Here is a 20,020-nt window from a genome sequence, read left to right as displayed (position 1 = left end):
TTGTATAAGTAAATAAGCAAATAAATAAATAAGTAAATGGATGTGCTGATAGGTGGGAAGGAAGAGGGAAAACGGCAGGCTTCCACTTCCTGTGCCTTTTGAAAACTGTCCTGAGGATCTCCCTGTTGTCCAGAATCACGTTGTGATGAGAGGCTGTTGCACGCACAACAGGGAGCAAAAGACAGTATCTGGACAGTTGAAAAGGAGGGCTTCTTCACGCAGCACGTGGGTCCACTGTGGACTTCACTTCTGCAGCATGCAGTGGCGGCCACCAATTTGGATGGCTTTAAAAGGGGATTGGAGAAATTTGTGGAGGAGGAGGCCATCCATGGCTACAAGCCAGTGGCATATGCTGGCTCTGGTATCAACAGCAGTACGCCTCCGTACACCAGCGGGTGAGGACTCAGGCAGGCGGGCCCGTTTCCACACTCATTGAGGGATCCTGTGCACAGCTGGTTCTGGTGCGAACAGAATGTTGGACTCAATGGTCTGATCCAGCACGACTTTCCGTATGTTTTTCCATTCTTATCCTCTGCCAGTCCCAACACCCTTTTCCACAACTAGGCAACTGACATGAATCCAAGTATGAGAAAGAGCACAATCTGTCCCCTGTTTTATGCAAATACATTCAGTGTTTAAAAGAATCACCAGTTTTCAGCCTGGAGAAGAGGATACTCCGAGAGGATCTGTTGGCGCGTCCTGCAGAGGAAGGCAGGACTTGCTCCAATAGAGCCAAGCTCAGGGAAACAAGGATCCATTTGGATGCCAGGAAGTACTTCCTGACAGTTAGGACCCCAAGGGTATGGAATGGGCTTCCACAGGAGGTGGCTGAGGCCCCATCGGTGTGGGTGTTCAAGGATAGGCGGGACATGCACATGGAGGGCATGTCATGAGTGGAGCCAGCTGGAGCTGGGGGTCAGACTAGATGGCCCACGAGGTCCCTTCTGACTCACTTTGTTTCTATGTTTCTAAGTCATTTTTGACAACATGGAGGAATATATATTTTACAACCAATAGGCCACTTATTCCAATACTAAAACTAGGCATATAAACTATGACCTGTATGCAGTGATGCCAAAGATTATTGGAAAGTACATGCAATTGAATGCTTTGCTGCATTTGACTTGTGCCAATTCTGTGTGGTGAATTTACACACATTGTACATGTGCCAAAGCCACATTATAAGGACACACCTTTTTACTGTTCCTGTTCCTTTATCCTGTTCAGGGATCCCTGCACAGGCAAAGCCAGTGAAATCTCTTTCACCATTTCTCTGAATGGCAAGGAAAACATCGCTTGCTAAATGTTGGTATATTGAATCGTTCTTAAAAGGCCAGGAGGACAGCCAGTTTTTAAAAAGAGAGAGTAGGTGGCAACTTCAAATGAGCAGCTTTGTAATGATAGGGTACTCTGAAGAACATGACGTTGCAGCAAGAAATGGGTGGCTGTGGAAGAAACTGGGAATGTTCAGCCTGGAGAAAGGAAATGACAGTCCTCTTCAAGGGCTGGTGCACAGTAGAGGAAAATAATCACCCTCTGCTATCCCAGAAGGCAGGGAGGGTGATATTGAATGTGTGTAACTTATAGGAAGGTAGATTTTAGCTGAGCACTGGGGGAAGATTTTGTTGGCGAGAACAGCAATGGGCCCACTTTCTTAGGGAAACACTTATTCACTGGAGGACTTCCATCAGAGGTAGGACAGCTGTCAGTTGCAGTTGTGCTGGATTTCTTGCAACTCATGAGCACAGAGGATGCTGGACAGATACTCCTCCAGCTCATAAGTGCCGTGATTCTATGAAACCTTGGCCAACACCATGCAGCAGAAGGGAAGGGAAAGTCCTGGTGTCACATGTGAAGATGCTCTCTGCTTAGAAGAACAAACGAGAAGAACGAAGGCAGTGGGGAATATGCACTATAACATTCTCCCGGGGATCTGCGGACTGTCTGGGGGACAGTTCCTCTACCTTATCTTGTGATATTAATACAGGGAAGTGGATCTTATTAGCACATCAGACCTACTGTATTATTACACTAATTAGACCCATTTCTGCTGTTAGTGCAGAAAATGCTGTCTTTTTCTTCCCCTGTATGCCTCCTTCAAAGGCCTGTCTCAATTGCACTTTTTGGAACTGAAAATTTAAACGCCCTGTTTTGATCAAGCCAGTTTTAAAATGAACATGATTGGGTAAAAAGGCCTCATAAATTCTGGGTCAGTAAAAGAGGGCACTGCCTTGTTTCTCCTCAGTTGTTTCTGTAGGACATCTTTAAATAAGCACTGTCAGAGGCACTCGTGTGGCCCAGCTGGGTCGTCAACTGCCCTGAAGAGAGTGGATCTTTTTGTCTCTTCCAGGTCACTGTCAGTTTTAGTGTGTCTCGATCTGTGAGGCCATCCGGTCCAGTTTTCAGTTCAATCGTTGTTTCGTTTTTTCCCTAAAGGCACGAATATGAATTATACTTTAGGATTTCCCCCCTCTCACCCCAAGTGCTGCATACATTCCACCCTAAATCTGGGATATCAAACACACATTTTAACCTTCACAGACCCAAGAACTGCATTGCAAAACTCATGGCAATGCAAATTTGTAAAGAAAACTGTGTCCATAGAGAAGGGATCCAGTCAGTTTACTTAAAAGTGTGGAGCAAACAACATTTTTCAGCTTCCCAACCTATGGATGACTTATATCCCTAGACTGTCCTGTCCTAGCTGGGCACAGGACTGTAATGCACGCTGATTCAGGCTGGAAGCACTCACTGGAAGAAGCAAGACATATTAGGTGATATTGAATCCCAACAGACAGGGCCAGATAAAATTGGTCTGGACCTTGGACAGATTGCTGTGGCAGGTCCTAGCTGGGACTCTCCCAAGTGAAAATGTCTCAGCAATAGGGAAAGGCCTTCTGAAAGATATTCTGCATCGGAGCTTAATCCCGCTCCTCAGCAGCTGTGTCCCTGAAAGGCCCAATCCCTAATTCTCCTGTGCTCTGACATTGGGGTGCTTCAAAGTACATTAGATGGGTGTACTCTGAGTCTAGTGGTCTGCAAAACCACTAGAACAGTGGTGGCAAACCTATGGAACCTGTGCCACACTGGGCACACAGAGCCCTCTCCGCCGGCACGTGAGCCAAGTCACCCCAGTGTCACCCCAGCAGCTGAGCATCGGACAAAAGCGCACATCCGGGCCATGCGCATGCTCAGAAAGGAGTAGCGCCACCAGGTGATGACGCCACAAGCCACGACTCATTGGCCTCTCTTTTCAATGGAACTTTAGGCCTCTCTTAGCGTTAGGGGTGTGCACCAGGGTAGGGATAGGGTTGGAGAAATGAGGTCTCCTGGCATGATTTTGATGGTTGGAATGTGTTTAGAAAGGGCAGAAATGATGAGCAGTGCAAAAAAAGCGACTCAAAGAAGGCTTTTTCAAAATCGCATTATTTTCAATAGAATTATGCCCCAGGATTAGGGTTAGGGCAGTGCACCAGGGTAGGGTTAGGGTTAGAAAAAGGAGGTGTCCCAGCATGATTTTGATGGTTGGAATGTGTTTAGAATGGGCAGAAATGATGAGCAGTGCAGAAAAAGCTACTCTAGGAAGGCTTTTTCAAAATTGCATTATTTTCAATGGAACCATACCCCTGGATAAGGGTTAGGGGTGTGCACCAAGGTAGGGTTAGGGTTAGAAAAAGGAGGTGTCCCAGCATGATTTTGATGGTTGGAATGTGTTTAGAATGGGCAGAAATGATGAGCTGTACAGAAAAAGCTACTCAAGGAAGCCCTTTTCAAAATCTCCCTCTTTCACCACTGGGTTTTGGGTTGTAGTTTGGGCACTCGGTCTCTAAAAGGTTCATCATTTCTGCACTAGCAGGTCCTGGAATAAGAGGCAATTGCACACCAAATGAAGCTTCCCCTGAGCCAGAGAGGCGAGTAAGCCTAAAGAGCTTGGTGTAGAGATAGGGAAAAAGCAGGACTGAGTAAGAATAAAAAATGGAGACTTACTTACATGAATTTCCTGGGCCTGGGAGGAATTTGTGACTTTTGGGCTGACCTTCAGTCAATTGTAGACTAGAGATGATTGAGGAATCGCAACATCATTTTTGATCCTGATGAATTTCTACTATGCAGAACAATCAAAACATTGAACCTCCTTTTCCCTGATGGACTTCAAACCCGAAAATGAAGTTCTATAATCATCGTATTCAAACTGTATCAGCATCCGGTGGTGTAACAATACATGAAACTGCATGGGCATTTGTGGACATGCAAATACTGTATACGTGCAGCACAAAGCTTAGACTGGCATCCAAAGGGTTATGGTCATGGAGAAAGCAGTTGGGTGGTTTGGCCAGATGGGAAGGAAAAGCAAGCAAGAGATGGAAACAAAACAGAGGAAGGACGGTACTCAGGGAAGTTAAGATCGATGCAAATAGGAGGAGAAAGAGAAGATTCAAGTGAGTGATGAGGCCACTTGTGTTGAAAGTAGAGGCCATGATGCAAAAATGATGAAAATTCATAAGTATAAAATTGCATTAATAGCGGTACAATGTTAGTGTACATACTACGGTTATGAACAATGACCTTCAAGCTAGTGAAGCTAGAGGCCTCGGATGGTGACTTTTGCTCTTTGTTAAGGGAAGGGTATCTTCTGGACAAATCCCACAAACCCTGAATACCTGGAACTTAACACTTGAATAAAAAGTGTATGTGTGAAAAGAGATTGCAATAACACTCACATCAAAGTGAAACAATCTGACTCTCTGATGCAATGCTTCCTATCTCTTTTATTTTAAAAAAAATGTGTTAAACTGCCTAGTCACTAATGTTCCTTGGGTCAATTGCAATGCTTACCCTCACCCCCGGTTCTCGTACAATGAAACACAAGGAAGGCACGTGGACATGAAAATCCTTTACAAATGCATCTAAGTCTCCATACACCATCATAGTAACCATCATCTGTAAGTTAATATCTTGCATTCTGTACATCGTTCTGAGAATGTTGCATCAATCAAACAATATAAAAATGCCTAAATAAATACACATGTTGTATTTTCATTATATTGCTAGTGCTGTTATTTCACAAAGAAAACTAGATGCCAAGATGCCACTTCCCAATTTGCTTGATGCAAAATGCAGGGGAGCTTTTAGCATCCATTCATGTGAGCCCCCTTTCCCCGGCATCTGGAATGGTATGACCCAGACACATGTTTGCTCTCTTACTGAGAATGCCTTCATTGTTCTGAGCCAGTGGAGTTCCTTCTTGCTCCCTCCAATATTTCTGTAACATGTTGACCAAGGTTCCCTTAGCAAAAGAGCTCAGGAAGGCACAGTTGTTTTCCTCCTTAGCTGACTCTTCAGCATAAAGACCCTGTGGACAGCATCAGAGAGTGATAGGTCTGCAGCACTGGAAGGAGTTGTACCTGTCAAACAACTAGAAGCTGTCAATAATTTAGCTTCTATGCCATACAATACTGTAAAAGAAAAAAGCACTTGAGATTGCCTGGACAGAAACTCAGAGGTATTTGTCAAGCCGCACTGTATTCCTTGATTTTTCTCTCTAGTATTCACCATTTTAGGGAAAGTCCATTAGCCTGGAACATGCTTGTTTGCTAGAAGTACATTATCATTCAAGTGAAGAGTGGAATACAATCCTGAACCCAGTGAAACTGGACTGGAAGCAAAAAGATTGGCATGGCTGTATGGTATGTGTAAACGGGTGCACGGGAAAAGAATTGCGTACTTGCAATTGCAAAGTTCATTTGCAACTGACAAATGGCAATGTAGTTCATTACAGTCATTTTGGCAGCTGGCTTTGCTTTGCTTTGCTTTGCTTTGCTTTGCTTTGCTTTGCTTTGCTTCCAAGAGAGATTTCTATTGCTGTATGCTCCGGAGTAGCATTTCCTGAGGGGTATGCAGCCATGAGAGCTGAGCTGAAGCTCCTCGTATGAAAACTTTTTGCCTGAATTTTGGGGAGAGGGTACTCCAGGAATCCTGCAGCAAGCCAGATGGAAGCCCAGGTCCTCACCCTTGCCAGTGATAAGTCCCCCCTTCCTGTTTGAAGACATCTGCTCCTATAGCAGGTGGCCTGTAGGAGTGCTTTCCTGTTCTGCTAAATTTGTCTTGACCCTATCAGAGCTCTTCGAGGTTTAGCAGCACATGGTCCTGCCCTTGGTCACAAATGAGTGAGAAGCAACCTGGCACCTCCCTCGTGGCATTCTTGGCTTCATGGGACCTCACCATTGAAGGCACCAGTTCCAGGTGAGTTCCTCTGGACAGCATCGTTTCCTTTCTATGACTTACACCTCTAGAAAGGAGTGTTGCAAGTGGGCATAATTTACCCAAAGCAAATGGAAGCATGCAATTAAACATGTGCATTGTGACAAGATGGAAAGGAGCTGCAGGTATCTACCTCCTACAACCCCAGTGGACAGACTTTCTGCTCCATTGTTGCAGGAACAAAACTGAGATGATTTTAAACATCTCTGTACCAGGTATGTTCTATCCTTGTATCATCTCTACTCTAGAATTAGAACAGGGGTCCTGCCCTACAGGGAAGAATAGGGGAGCTTTTAAGAGCAGGATCAGAGTCCCTCCTAAACATAGAGGAAAGATGGAAAAATGGCATGCGCCCATTTAAAATGATGTCTGTTTTGGCTCTTGGTCAAGAGGCAAGCTAATTCAATGGTTGTTTCCTCTCCCCGTGAAATCTTGAAACTGTAGTTTTCTAAGAAGCCAGGGTTCACACTATAAAACAATTTCCATGCCTGTTTTGGGGAATATCATAACAGTGAATGTAAGTGTTATAAAAATTAATATAACTTTGTACTATGGATATGCCAAATTTCAGCATTTTAAAGTCCTGATTATTCCTGGGGGACAGGGGAGAGTTGAACCTGTTGTAAATGTATCCACTGAAATAATTGGATTTAAAATTGCTTAATATTGGCTGCATGTCTCACATGTTCTTTAAATCTAATTACTTCAGCTTAACCTCCTTGTGGATCAGGCTGTTGTTTCAGAGAAAAAGCTGCAGTCAAAATTCGCCCCATTTTGCATGCTGCACATGAATACTTATTTCTGTTTTGTGAAAAGGGTCCACATGATGGATAGGGCAGCAAAATGAAGAATATAACGAAGTAATTCTTTATGTTGTAGTTAAGAGCCACCTTTGAGGAAACGATGATGAACAAGAGAGAGAGAAGCCATTTTAAATCTGTGCAAAATACCTGTATCTAAATGAATGTGAGATTCAACGATCCAGAATCCAAAAGCGCAAGATTTTTTATTTTATTTAAAATATTTATATGCCACCTATCTCACCACTGGCATCTCTAAGTAGCTCACAACATTAAAAACATCATGGGGAAGTTTTAAAAAATCACTATAAAACAATAAACCAATGATCTATAAATTAATATAAATATAATTTATAGCATAATAATAGCTATCATCATCATCCATAGCTATTATTAGCAATAGCATAAATTGTGCACTAGCATGATTTATTTTATTTTTTTATTTTATTTTTTTTAAAGTATTAAAGAGATGGGCATTCTACATACAAATAGAAAGGAACTTTTGAGAATGGGTTGGCCCACTAGGCTAAGAGCTTTTCTACACAAGGCTGCTATTCCACTGATTCAAAACTCAGAGAACTGAAATACAAGCATTACCTGAAAAGCATTTCCTTTCCTGCTTTTTCCTCTACATAACCTCTAGGTGGCACTGTGGTACAATGGAATAATACAATTACTCAAGTGAAAAAAACCTTTTGCTTTTACAAATAATTCATTCTGCCCTGGAAAAGCTCTGAAGGGCTTGTTTGAAAGCAAAAGCAGAACTAGAATGATGCGGGGAATGATGAGTATGTAATAAAGGCAGAAGCGCTCTAGAAGTCTCAAGAAGTTTCATTGAGGAATGTGATCTAGCAAAGTTTAGATATTATTTATCCAACCCAGAAAAAAAAAGGGGACAGTTCACACTGGGCCAGCACTTTTTTGATCTCTCTTGTGTTTGTGACTGTTGCTCAGTTGTGCAGACTAGAACATTGCACAAATCAAGAATGGAATGCATGTGAAACGTGCACATTTGTACACATTCTCTGGTTTGTGCAGCTTTCCTCCAAGGACCAAAGGGAGCCTAGAGGGAAATTTACTCAGATTAGGAAATTTGCGCAAAATTGAACAGGGAAATTTGCCAGCCAATTTGCCAGCAGTTCTGGTGCATGTATGCTTGTACTTACAATTACATCTGACCTTTCAACGGGGCAACGCATATGTCTTGTGTGCAAAACTGAGAAGCTCACACTTTCCTAGTGTTCCAGTTTGCTCTTACATAAATGGATGACCATTTTTATTTGATGCACTGCCATTTTTACTGTTGCTCCTGTTTTAAGAATTGTATGCTGTGGCTACACTGACCTGTATCTTACAGTCTCCATTTTTTAATCTTGTAAGCCAGCCCAAAGAATCTTCATGTCAAAATGCAGTCTAAACGAATTCAATTGGATCCAGACTCAGCCATGCTTAGAACAGACCCACTGAAAGCAATGGGGGTATCAGTCAGTCCTGATTTCAATGGCCCTACCTGGAACATGACTAAGTCTGGATGCAAATTATTTTAAATAAAATGAGTAAGGAATTAACTTTGCAACAAAATGGAAAACTGCCTGCAGCAGATCAAGTTCTAAAGGCCTTTGTCATGCTGCATGTGCATTCGGGGTTACTTTTACCACCCGCATGGTCTGCTTGCTCCATGACTCCAGCTGAGTGGTCCAGTCTGGTTACAAAGGGGTTCTTTTTCCTGACACCGCACATCCCTGAGAGACAAGACTTGGGAATAATCTCTCTTCACCCCTTTTGTGGCTCCAGGTGCTCCCTGACAATGCCCATTTTTTTTTTGTTTTGTTTGTTTGTTTGGTTCTGACTCAGTGCCACAACCATAAATCCTATTAGAAGGCAAGGCAACCTAGTTGCTCTGGATGGTTTGGACTACAACTCCTGTCAGCCCCAGTCAGCATGGCCAGTGTTTGACCTTTGGACTTTGCAGTCCAAAGCATCTGGAGGATGCCAGGCTGCTTCCTTCTCTCCTTGCCCAATAAGCCCCACCACAAAACACAGAAAACACTGAACGCTCAGTACATGCATGATTAGGGAGGCGGAGAGCAAAGAAGGCACGCAGGAATATGTAGGAATACATGTACATGTGTGTGTTGGGGGAATAACTGATTCCTGTGCAAAGTCAAGCCCCAGTCAATCTTCAAGGATGGAAGGGTAGTGCTCAGGGCAAGAGGAGGAGTGGGTAGAAAGGCGTTGGCACAGGGAAGAATTACAGCGGTTTCTATGGGAAGAGCAATTCATTAAAAAGGCAGCTGAGGGATGTGGGAAAACAAAGAAAGTGAGGCAGGAGAGAACATACCTGGCGATCTCTGCAGACCAGTCAGGAAGAGACAGTGGCCCAAGGGAGAGATGCAGCTTGGGACTGAATTACAGGCATGGTGGCCAATGGGGTGCATGCCAATGAGGAGGCTGGAATTCACAGTTATGTAGGAGCCACTCAAGGTATAAACCCCTCCTGTCAGGTAAATTTTGGAGAGTGAATGGTGGTGACCAGGGTTGTCTTTTTGTTTGTCATAACCAAGCAAGGCCCGGCACATCGGATCCAACTTGGCACAGGTACAGGCGTTCTGTTTCCCTGTTTGGAGCAAGCTGAGACTTTGGTAGAACCTCCCCTTATGCATGATGCACCCTAATCACTTACTCCTAGAAGATGATGGAATTACAAGCTCCTGGCCCCAGTTTCTGGCAACACCTCTGTTACTGTTCACACAGAGGGTCCTTTGCAGGCACATCCTCCAGCAGCGAGCAACGCCCCAGGCTTGACGGTGTGTCCTATCCGCCCATGGGTGCAGATGAGGCTGTGTGATGAGGCCCTGACAGAAGGGCTCTGGCACAGTCTGCTCTTCAGCAGGCTCTTCCCAAAAGCAAGGTGGGAAAGGCTCTGATTGGTTCTGGGCCCCACTGCCAGAAAGGGTTGTCTGCATGTTGCTCCAACAAGGAGCAGATCAAGGCTACCTTTAGGTATGATTTTCCCTGAGTGAGATGTTAACTCATAAAGGTATATGGTCTGCTTTAGCAGCCTCCAAGTGGGAGTGGAGGCCTAAAATCTGAAGAGGGCCAGATGACTTCCTTGAGATGCAGGATATTCAGTTCCAGGGAACTTTCTGGAAAACTAGGTCCTGTAGGAGCACAAATGCCTTTCCATGACTTAATTCTCTTCCCGAGCTCTTAATTGTGGAGCTTTCTCCAGGCTCAAGGGCTCAGGATCCTCCGAAGAAGAGGCATCGAGGTCCTGGTCGATGACCTCAGCCAGGGACAAAATGCAGATTAGACTTTGCATAAACTCTGGATCTGAAGGACTAGGCTGAAAAGCCTGCTTTAATTTGGCTTCAATAGATCACAGCTCATGGAGTAACATCACTCATTTCCATTGAACTAGCAACTTGATGTGTGGTGTATTCCATCATTATGTACTGTCAGGTACAGGAAATATAGCCCAATTTGAATTTTCTGTGGGAGGGCATTGAAAGGTCATCACTCTGTCTTTTCACATTTTGACCCTTTTTGAGCTCTAAGTGCCCTTTTTGAGCTATTAGTCTGATATTTGGTTGATTCATTCATTACAGATTGCTGATTAAGGGCAGGAAAGGAAAATCTGACATTTCCATCATAGGTCACTGAAAAACTATCATCCTAACAACTAACTGTAGTTACATTAATTTCTTCCCATGGGTTTCCATACCATGGTTGGAGATAAGGCTTTCTATATGGGGGAGCAAAGGCCATGTGAGGCTTCCCAATGTCTACTTAGCCTATGTTTAGATAAGTGCTGGGGGAAAAATATTGCCCATATATTGGAGACACCTATGCTTACTAATTATCCATATGTCTTTAAAAAACCAAACAAATCAAAGCTGTTGGCCATCTTAAAAATGTCCATATTAGTGTAATATCTTTATTAGACCAACCAAAAGACCAACCAAGTAAGGTGACATGATAACGCCAAACTAGCTTCTTCCAATTTCTTGTCTGATGTTACACAAAGCCTGTTCTGAACATCTCAAAAGTTTGCACAGTTTGAATGATCTGTTGGTGCGTCCAGTAATCTACTAGATCTTAGATGAACATGCTCCTATTGTCTTTCCACTAGCAAAGAACATTGTCAGATGAGGCCAAGAGGTTTTGTCAGTTCAAAATACCTAGCAGTATTATATTATCTGGACTGAGATATGAGCAGACCAAGCCGGGTGAAAATAACAGTTAAAACTCCATTTCATCAAGAAAATTTCTTGCAAAATATTTATAAGGCATGCAAATACACATATGTTAGGACAAATGCACATCACGGATGCATAGGAAATTTCATGAAAGAAAGAAAGCAAATGTCTCTACCCCCTCTTAACTCTAAATATGTGAGCCATTTTGGGGTCCTCTGGAATCCTTTCCTAAGGTTCTTTGATATATGTAAGACATTGTGAGCTTTTAAATAAGTGTCACAATTTAAAGGCTGGGGTCACATGACACAGAAACAATCATGTTTGTATGACCCATGAATTTTGCCAGAATTTACCAGTCGGATGATCACATGGCAGGGGACTTTCTGCACTCCCTGCTCCATATTCGCAGCCTCATCACACATCCCTGCAGTGCCCTCAGATGCAATCCCATCCTTTCCCTATTCTTACCTGTGGCCTGGAACACCCTCCTTTGGATTGGTCTTCTGCGGTCCTGAGGTGGGTTTCCTCCCTTCCCCCTCCCCAGTGTACCTGCATGTCTGCAGTACTTTTCAGGTGCTGCAGCCCCCACATAGATGTTTCTTCAATGAAAAGATACACTTTCACGGTGATTCCCGCCACTTTCCTCTGTGTATTTTCACTCTGTGCAAAGGAAGATGGTTGCACAACTCAGTCAATGGGAAGAAAGTGAGCAACAGTTCATCTGTTGTTAGAACAGTAGAGACTGAAGGCTAGAGGTGGCTGCTTTCACAGCTGCTCTTGCCAGGGGAATCTATGGTACTCCCATACCAGCAATGGTGAGCCCAGGTGTGGGCAACCAGAGAATCCATGGAGAAGTGTGGAAAACTTGGAACAGACCATAGATTTTCTTTGTTGTCAGAAAACGAATCCTACCATGTACCTGTGCCTGGATGACACAACTGACCCACAATGGTAAGATTTCACCATGGCTTCGTGTGTTGTGTGAACCTCCCCACAAAAGGAGCGGAAGTTATTGGCAATACCTGGCAGTGACATAGCTCAATGAAGCTTCGCTTCTGAATAAATTTGCTTTGGGTTACACCGCATAAAACCGTATGTGATAGCATTCCTCCACTTCATATCATTCTCCAGCTGGGAGATCATATATCAACATAGAGAATGTTCATGGTATGTCTATGACAGGCAAAATTTTGTTATATTTACGTATTTATGTATTCAGTTATTGATTTATTACATTTCTATACCAGCCAATAGCTGATGTTTCTGGGGCAGTTCAGAGACATATGAAACCATAAAATATGGCATGATAAAATGCAATATGAAAGTTGAAAACTATGGTATAAAATAAAAAATAAAAACCAAACTCAAAGCTGGCAGCAGTGCAGAGAAGTGAAATGCAGCAACAGGTTCAAAGCAGCAGAAACCAAAAGACTAAAATGGCTCAGAAAATAACAAGTCTTCACCTGATTCTGAAAGGAGCTCAGTGTCTATGAAGCCCCCATTTTTTTTAGCTACGCTTCTATATTACAGTTTATATTTCAGTTCTGGAAAATTCTACTCCAGGCACAACAAGACAGACAAGATAACTGGGCTTTTAAAAATCTTAGGCTTGATGATGATGACATTGAATTTATATCCCTCCTTTTCTCCTCCTGTGAGAAACCCAAAACAGTTTACATTTGTTGTTGTTTAGTCACAAAGTTGTGCCTGACCCATCAAGACCCCATGGACAACATTCTTCCAGGCTCTCCTGTCCTCCACCATCCCTTGGAGTCCACCCAAGCCCACACCCACCACCCCAGTGACTCCATCCAGCCACCTCAACCTCTGCCGTCCCCTTCTCCTTTTGCTGTCAAGCATTTCCAACATCAGGGTCTTCTCCAATGAGTTGTTCCTTCTCATTAGGTGGCCAGAGTAGTTGAGCTTCATCTTCATTTTCTGGCCTTCCAGAGAGTAGTCAGGGGGTAGCTTACATAGCTCCATTTCACCCCCACAAAATCCTTGTGAGGTACGTAGGTTGGGCTGAGAGTGAAGGGATCGGCCCAAATTCACCAAGTGATCTTCATGGCTGAGTGGGGACTTGAACCCAGATCACTTAGGTCCCTGCCCCAGCACTTTAACCACCACACCTTGCTAACTTACTTGTTGTCATTCCCTAATGGAACAACAACTCATTCTTCATACTAATAAAACTATCAGGGTTTATTTGCATTAACGCAATGCAGGGGTGACTGAGGAATCCAGCCGTTGCCAGTTCTGCACCAGGCTGGTGGAATCTGCACTCCCTGGATTAATGTGCAGGGCAGAATTTCGCTTTCCACTGGCTTTGGCACTTGGACTTTTTGCTGAAGATCTCGACTCAGAAAATGGGCCAAATGACATCAAAATGTGTTTGCTTAGAGATGCATATTTTGAAGAAAAATATGGTTAATGCACATGTTCGTGCAAGTTCATTAAAACACATTTTAATGGGGACATAAAATGGAATGGATAGATGACCATGTGAGAAAATGACATGCAGTTGGCGAAAAATGCTGATTTACTAATTCATACCAAATATGGGTAGTCAGAAAATGTTATTGGAGTTGGAACATTATACTTGTTGCAGTGTCTATCTCTGCAATTCTGCTGTAGCTGCGTTTCCAAAAGTTCTACCCCCTAGCTTAGCCTACCTGTACATCATCTCCACTTGGGCTGAATATTGTAATAAAGGAAATTTTGCGTTGAATAAAAAGCTGTTCCTCTTCTGATCTCAGCCTTGGAGAATAAGTACTGAACTATTGCTTCAGTTAAATATTCATATCACAGTTCCGAAGACTGAAATGAGTATCAGAATGAAGCAAAGAACGGGAAGACCAGGGGAAAAAATGACGGCAAGAAATCTCTAGACATTTATCACAGGCCTAGAGGATACAAACCAATCAACTTCTAAAATCTGCTCTTTGATCGAGGTGCCCAGTTAAAGCTTACATTATTAATATATGACTCTGTTTAAAGAAGTCTATTAATCAAGTAGGGGTGACTGATTAAGTGAACAAAGTTCAGCCTTCTGACCCAAAAGGCAGCTTTCACAAACCTTTTAGAAATTCAATTCATGGGGAGAAAAAGATGCCTGCATCAATGATATCAAAACAATGATTCGCATATTGCAGGACTTGCACGGATATAATAGGAGCTGTATAAGGAAAAATTAATTAATTACATTTGAACGTGTGACAGCAACTGCCCCAATGGGATTATTAGTTCTCAGTTAATAATCAATATCACACATGTCTATTCTAGAATGAAGTATAGTCTTTAAAAGAGCCACTTTTGAAGTGCTCGATTTTCTTCATTGAATAATTATTAAATTCATTTCCCTTTGAATGGCATATAAGGCTTCCCCTATAATTTAGCTCTTCCATGTGGGACTGACAAAGAGTTTTGCGAACTAACAGGGCTGGAAAGAAAGAGGTCTGCACTTTTAGTTTTAAGAAAGAGAAGAAACCAGGGATGTGATACCAAGGAATTCTACCTCTTTTCATCTAGAATTTTCCTTTAGATCCTAGAGTTGAGCTGGAAGGATCTTTTCGTGGTTACCAGATCTATCTGGATCGCCCTGAAAACATTCTCTCCCATTGCTCCCTTTCATTGGCCTCCCGAGCTGGGAGAATCTCCCCTATGGTGCTTGCAAATACCTATCTGGTAACTTGGTAATCCTTCACCAGAACTTCCACAATACACTGCTGGATGTTCACCAACCCAAGAATCATGGCAGAAAGCCATCCATTGGACCCTCTGTAGCAGCCGTCTCTGCTATTGCAGCAGCTAGACATCATTGCCTTATGAAATGTTACCATAACATTCCTCCTACTGCATTTATTTACAATTATTGGATTGTGTTTTCTTTTATGCATCTACATTAAAAAAAGAGAGAGAATCAACTTACTTTTCTGGTTTAGGGTGCTTGATTTCTTTGTTGGCATTGTGTTTTTAATGCTGAGCAAATAGCACTTCCCCATAACTAGTTTGTAATTTGTTGTCATGCATGATTCTGATAGCAAAGGGAATTTCATTACAGGTACATTAAAACAGGAGAATGCATGCACATTTGCATTTCTGGGTGCAGGTGAATAAATAGTAAACCTCATTGATAACTGAAGCAATTATAATTTGAATAAGATTATATTCTCCCTAGGAGAGATAAAGGGTAATGAAAGACAATTCCAAGCTAGTTTGTTATTACTTCATCAAATACCTCATCCTCTAGCCGATAAAACTCTCCAGTATAGCCCCCATGAGACATTAATGGCAACGATGCTACCGAACATTTGTAGTGATCTCTAAAAACATTAATATCACTATTTAAATGAGTTTGTGATGTACTATAACGGAGGGTGAAGCTAGAGGTGAAAACGCTACATGAGCTTTCATGCAATCACTACCAATGAGTTGCTGGGAATGACAAGATGAATTATGTTCACACCAGACAAGTCCTCCATGGAGGGATTATTTTTTTTTAATAGAGTTTCATGAGAGCATGACAACAAATATGCTTTCTGCAGGAAATTCTGTTATCTCCATCAACATGGCCTCAGCCGTGGTATGAATGGACCCACCTGTATCATCCAATCATCTGGGTTTCCAAGAACAAAATCTGCTTTAAAAACTGTAGCCGTCACCTGTGTTGATCAATTAAAGGAACAAGCCCAGGTATGCTTAGATAGAAAAACAGCCCATGATTCCTAGGTAGGGACTGATGCTCCTTGGGATTGAATTTCAGTATTCGATGAGTTACCTGCCAGCAGTGGAAGGACGGCACTATGCTGAGATACACTGTGTTTGCATTTCAGTTATGATGATTATTTCTACATTTGCACCCATATGCACGAATTGGCACATGCAAAGTCCATTTATTATTTATTTATCAAATTTCTACTCCGCCCATTAGCCAAATTCTAAGCAAACCTCTTCCCTTTTTATCTGCTTTGGCAGATAAAGTTCAACCAAGCTCTATCTTAAAGTGCATTCAGACCTGAGTCCGTATCAGATTGTGAACTTTTGTTTTTCCTTTCCATGTGAAAATCCACGTGTATGGGTATATTTTTCCAAATATATTCATCAATTTGGTGTGGTTTTTAAAGGTGTACATTTACGAAATATATGCATTTGTCCATGACTGGAGTGTATTTGCGTGCTTTTCTGAAATGTATTCCTTTTGAAATGTACAGACTTGAACATTTTTGAGGAGGTCTGCGAATCATACTGCAAGTGTCTATGGATTTCGACAGCAAATTACGTCTGAATCTGTGTTTCGTGTGCCACAGCTTGATTCTTTTTTTGACATGAGAGGTGTTATCTTAGAACTAGCAAGAATTGGAGCAGAGGGGGCACCTCCTTCCAGGAAAGGGTATTCAGAGAATAAAACCTGCAGCCACATCCTATGGAAATGTCCATAGATCCCCGGTCTACTAGAAAGAATCCAAACCACAAGATGTCCCATGTGGGGGTCTCAACAATCATGCAACCTATATATTGTCAGCCCTACTATAACTAGCTGGAGTTTTTTACCTCTGTTTGGTGGTCTCTTCATTGCAGCATTCTGTTCTTCTAAATAGAATTGTGCTGTGCCTGAGAACGTCTTTAAGAAATTGAAGACCACAACAGGTCTGGGTAAAAACCTGATTTGAATATGAACTGAAATGAACTGATGCATCTCTGCTTCTCCTTCCAGCCCACCACACCATGCTATCAGCAGAAGGAGGGGCTTCTCTAAATGGATTAGGTTGAAGACTGCACACAGTTGGTGCAAGGCCTGCCTATAGGCCTAGGACCACAGGTTGTCCACCTTGTTATACAAGATCCTTTACAGAACATCTAAAAGTGGCACCTGCCAGCATGTGATGGGACAGCTTGTTCACTTCAGGAGAATGGCCTGATTAAAGGAGTTTCAAGTAGCCTAACTGGAGATTTTGTACGTTTATTCATTTAAAAGAATAGTGCATAGTGTGTTGCACTATGGTTGGCTATATAGAATAAAGTATTTGGGGTGGGTGATGGGGGTGAGAATCTTCTTGAACCTAGACATCTACAGCTAATCTTTGGTAACATTGTATAAATTTCTTAGAACTTGTGAAAGGCTTTTTTTTCTCGGACGTAGCTGTACCCAATTTCATGGGATCTCTCTCTCTCTCTTAATCCTTAATAACATTTTGCATTGTATAATCTCCTTAGCGCTCAAAAAGAAATGATATTGCACTGACCCCTTGAAGAGTGTATTCTCTGGAGAAAAAGGATTCGTAAAGATTTTCCTTGTCGCACGTCAGACCTCTTAAAATCACAGCAGATACAATCAGTTTTTGAAATGCCCTTTATACCTGTCAAGCCAGATAAGATTACTAAGTTGTCGGCTCTCAAAAGTGTGATGTCATATAGTCCCATTCGCAGCAGCCCAAGTCATTATCTGTCTTGTCTGACAGGACACTGTACATGATCAGAAAGATCAATGGCTAAGAGAGGAAGGCCTAACCCTACTGTGCTTCTCATTGATTGAGGTGAGGAGGAGCAAAATAACTTTTTCCCAACTCACAGCCCACCTGTGGACAAATAGGCATGGCTGCTAATATGGCAATGAATCCTGGGATGTATTTAGAGAGCAAAGTTGAAGCCTATAAGGCAGAACACTGCTATTTGGGGTCCTGTATTTTGAAGAGCAAGGGGCACAATGGGTTAGTGGGTAAGACACTGAGCCTGTCAATCAGAAGGCCAGAGTTTGGCAGGTCAGATTCCTAGTGCCACGTAATGGAGTGAGCATCTGCGACTCGGCCCCAGCTCCTGCCAGCCTAGCAGCTCGGAAGCATGCAAATGCAAGTAGATGAAGAGGCACTGCTTTGGTGGGAAAGGTAACAGCATTCTGTGTGCTTCAGGATCTAGTCATGCTGGCCACGTGACCATGGAAGTGTCTTTGGGCAATGCTGGCTCCTTGGGTTACAAATGAAGATGAGCACTGACCCCAGAGTCATAGGATCATAGAACAGTAGAGTGGGAAGGGGCCGTGAAGGCCATCGGGTCCAACCCCCTGCTGTTGCAGGACACCAAGTGACACCATCCCACTTATGTGGCTGTCCAGTTTCTTTTTGAAGGTCTCCAGTGTGGGAGAGCCCCCCACCTCTCCAGGCAGCTGGTCCCACTGTCGTATTGCTCTTCTGACAGTGAGGAGGCTTTTCCTGATGTCCAGCCTGGATCTGGGTTGTCACAGCTTGACTTGGTTATTCTGTGTCCTATACGCTGGCATCAGCAAGAGATCTTGACCTTCCTCTTTGTGACAGCCTTTGAAGTACTTATAGAGGGATCCCATGTTCTCCCTCAGCCTTCTCTTCTCAAGGCTGAACATTCCCAGTTCTCTCAGTCCCTCCTCACAGGGCAGTGTTTCCAAACCCTGGCAGTCTCAGATCCCTGGCATGGTGGGAGATAAGATGAGAGGACTCCTTTGCTCTTTTCTCCAGGGTCCTTTAAGTTTCCACCCCATGCAACACAACAGAGCCCAGTCCTTCCACTGGAAGCCCATTCCTCCCCCATGTAGGAATCTATGCTAGTGAGGCCAAGGCACTGAGCTCCAGATAGGCTGATTCATACAGACAATGCGTGAAGACTTGCATGTCCATGCATTTCTTTCAAGGGGATGAAGCCTCTTACACACAAGAGGAAATGCATCATCAAGGGAGAGAACCCCAGAAGGGATGAGTGGAGATGCACTTCTAGAAAGCATTTATATAACTGAAATAGGGACCATTGTGCAGAAGGACTGTGGCCAGGTGATCTGTCACCTGCTCCATCTGTCATCCAGGTGCTCACGCTTGGGAAGTGACTTCAAGGTCCAGCTCTTCCTTCTGATGGGGCCTTATGCTTCAACCAGGCATGGAAGGAACAGCCTGGTATGGAGGCCGCCTTCAATGGAGAGCTGCCTTTTGGCAGCCTTTTAAATAGAAGACTCCACTCTATGAAGCAGGAAGCATCATTCATGCAAATGTCTTTATATTAGCTCGGGCCATGAGATCAGCCCTGGAACTAGGCCAGGTCTCAGTTCCCACTCATGTAGGTCAGTGAACTGGGAAAACTGGCATTGCATGGTATCTCTCGTGGATGCTCTGCCCTCCTGTAATACCCAGTGGTGCAATTTCAAGGACCCGTTCAGCAGAATGAACCCGAGAGCCTCCAAGTGCACCGTGGCTGAACCTGCACCGTTCTGATGTCGATACAGTGATCTGCATTGCTATTTAAAGACAGGGCAGGTGTGTACAACTGTTCAGTCCAGATCTGGCATTACATGCCTGCATGACTGATGGTGTTACCTAGTACACAAACTGGGCAATAGAACACCAAGGTGTCCGGCCAGGGGTGGGTTCTGATTTTCTCTCCAGTGCTGTGCATTGGCTGTTTCTCTTCTCTTGCTCTGTGCTGCAGGGACAATAATTCTGACCTATCTCAGAGCATTTGCCTTAAGGTACTGACATAATAATGGTGATGCGGTGCTTTTAAATTCGAAATGCATTCAAAGTGCTGCATGTATGCGTTCAACAGCATACCATACGGCACTGAATGTTATCTGGAAAGAAACTCTAAATAATGGAACATGATCATGTTTTGTGTGTTCTCTTTTAGTGCGTTTCTCTCCCTCCTGCTTCATTACGAACCTTGTCAGGTGCAAATATTTTAGAACAGAAATCCACTCTGATGTAAACCCTTCAGTAAATGAGGTTTCATGTTCATGAGGCCAGGAAA

Source organism: Varanus komodoensis, unplaced genomic scaffold (genome assembly GCF_004798865.1).
Source record: "Varanus komodoensis strain SLA01 unplaced genomic scaffold, ASM479886v1 scaffold8, whole genome shotgun sequence".
NCBI classification, from domain to species: Eukaryota; Metazoa; Chordata; class Lepidosauria; order Squamata; family Varanidae; genus Varanus; species Varanus komodoensis.
The sequence above is the reverse complement of the archived record's forward strand: the minus strand, read 5'-3'. Positions refer to the sequence as shown.